At 38.6% G+C, this 2,830-nt stretch overlaps 1 protein-coding gene across 7 annotated transcripts in view; it reads right to left on the bottom strand.

Moving 5' to 3' along the window:
* The window catches only part of Chd2 (chromodomain helicase DNA binding protein 2), a 131,569-nt gene that overhangs the window by 82,269 nt on the left and 46,470 nt on the right, over positions 1-2,830 (bottom strand). The gene's annotated exons all lie outside the window — the stretch shown is intronic.

Raw genomic sequence — 2,830 nt, 5'->3', positions numbered from 1 at the left:
AAAAAAAAAAAAAGGGGGGGGGCAGGTGTTTGAAATTGGGCACATTATGTTTTAATTTTCAAGAACAAGAAAAAAGAAAAGTATTTATTTGGTTTGGTTTTTTGAAACAGGAACTCACTATACACCTCTGCCTGCCCTGGATCTTACTAAGTAGAAAAGGCTGGCCTTGAGCTCACCAAGACACACCTACTACTTTCAGCCTCTGCCTCCCAAGAACTGGGATTACAGGTGTTTGCCAGCATGCCCCACAAGGAGAAAGAAGCAGTGGAGATTAAGCGAAAATAAACATCAACTTCCTGCCCTCACACACATACAGCTCTTAGACAAGTAAAATTGCTCATTACTTATGGAAAGCCAACTAAAAGTGCCTTTTCAAAGGAGACTCCCCAGTCACCCATACTCTGTAGGTACCAACGCAGTAAAGAGGCAAGAACTTGGACCTGACTCAGCAGTTAAGAGCACTGGCTGCTCCTCCAGAGGACCCGAGTTTGGTTCCTATCACCACATGGAGGCTCACAACATCCATAACTCCAGTTCCAGGGGAGGCACACTCTTCTCTGAACGCTAAGGGCAGTAGGTATACACAGGTGAGTATATTTACTTGCAGACAAAACACCAGTACACATAAAATAAATACATTTAAGAGAAAAAGAGAGCCAAGAATTTGATTAAAAACTATTTCACTTAACAAAAGAAACACCAACAAAAAATTTCCCAAATTTGAAGGACTGTGGAAAAAAACTACCAAAATATAGCTAATGAGACTCCAAAGAAATGTAAACAAACAAGCAGCTCAAATACTAATCAGCTGGAAACATCGACTTTCATTATCACAAAAGGGAGGCTGTGGAACATAGACAACTGACTCCCACCCAAGCGGGCAGTGAGCAAAAGCCACTTTTAAATATAATGGGCCTGGATATTGGTGCAAGGGCTTTACTGAACACGCTAAGTGCCAAAGAGAATTCCTTTCTCTTCTTAAAAGACACAGCAGGAAAAGAAGAAACTGGCTTCTAGATAGCCTATATCCCCAAGCCAGAATACTTCCACCAACAATTCCAATCTCGGACTAATAATGACTCAGTTTCATTTTGACATAAGTCCGTGACAGATTCCCAATTCAAAACACTGAAAATGAATAAATAATTCTCTCTCCTCTCTCTCTCTCTCTCTCTCTCTCTCTCTCTGATTCACATCCCCACACACAGTAGATTTCATTACACTTGTTATTAGCTCAGAGTGCCATTATATGCAAAGTGTGATGCCTTCCCATAATGTGATCAAGGACATTTCAGAAAACATCCCACAAAGCCATTAGACAGGAATAAAACAACAACCAAATAAAAGCAGAAGAGTCCCCCCACAGCTCATGAGACTGAAGCACAAGAAAAACCTAAGCCATCCCTGCTTAGAGCTTACAGTCTCCAACTCCAAGTCCGTATGTAAAACACAATAGAAATTGGGTGTGTTCAGGCAAGACAATATTAAATACTGCTCTACAAAGTTCTTTAAAATATACATATAATGTAACTACTTTTATTTATTACTGAGCAGGCAGAATTTGTATTAGTATTCTAGAATTTGGTTTAAGAAATTCAAATTTGCCCAATAATTAGACAACACGTAACTGCATACCTTAGTGGAAAATATTCCTGAATTGGTATACTAAGTTTTGGACATCTACATTTTTCAAAAAGGATCTACAGAATTCATACAGTTAAAGGGACAGTACACCATGGAAATGGAAAGGGCTGTTATTTAAAAATCTTTCCATGTTTTCACTACACAGAATTTTTTTAACTAGAAATAATGAACAGCTAGGTAAAGGGGGACTCGCTTGTAATCCTGGAACTTGGAGAGTGAAGGCCTAGACTACGTATTGAGTAAATAAAGACAACAATGAGCAGCAGGAGGTGCCACCTTCCTGTAATCTCACCATCAGACTAAAGCGAGTGTGGATCACTGTAAATTTGGGGCTAGCCTGGGTAATAAAACAAGATTTGCCTCAAAAATAATAAAAATTAAAAATAAAGTACCTATCCTGAAGTTAGGGTTTGTGGCACACACCTGTAATCTTAACGGGGAAGCAGAGTCAGGAAAATCTGCCATAGTTCAAGGCCAGCCTGGTCTACAAAGTAAATTCTAGGCAAGGCATATGATTCAGGCAAAAATGACATTCTATCTTAAAAAAATTTTTAAAGAAAAAAATATCAACTATTACATATAAATCAAAGGGTTATATATGGTGGTATGCACCTGTAATTCCAGGATTTGGAAAAGGAGGGCATAAAAATAAAGAGCTCAACGTCATTCTCAGCTACATAGTAAGACCAAAGTCAAACTAGGGCACTTGAGACCCTGTGTGAAAATACACAAGGCCAGTGAGACGGTTCAGCAGATAGTTTCTCAACTCCAAGCATGATAACCTGTCTTCCATCTCCCAAGCACACATCAGACTCCCACAAGCTGTTCTCTGACCTCCACAAGTACACTCACATATACATACAAAAAAATTATTTTAATATAATTGTAAGAAAATACTTAATTTCCAAAATGAATGAGTATATAACTAAGGGTTTAATTCAGTGGTAGAGTGCTTGCCTATAGCATATGTGATGCCCTAAGTTCAATCTCTAGTGTTAACCGAAAAAAAAAAAATAATAATAATAAATAGCAATAAAGAACAAAGTATAATCTGTTATAAAATATTTTAACTCTAAACTCAAGAATTAAAATCTTGCCGGGTGGTGGTGGCACACACCTTTAATCCCAGCACTCGGGAGGCAGAGGCAGGCGGATCTCTGTGAGTTCAAGACCAGCCTGGTCTACA

Source organism: Microtus ochrogaster, chromosome 22, assembly GCF_000317375.1.
Source record: "Microtus ochrogaster isolate Prairie Vole_2 chromosome 22, MicOch1.0, whole genome shotgun sequence".
NCBI lineage: Eukaryota > Metazoa > Chordata > Mammalia > Rodentia > Cricetidae > Microtus > Microtus ochrogaster.
Note: the sequence above shows the minus strand (reverse complement) of the source record. Positions and strands in the feature narration are given on the sequence as shown.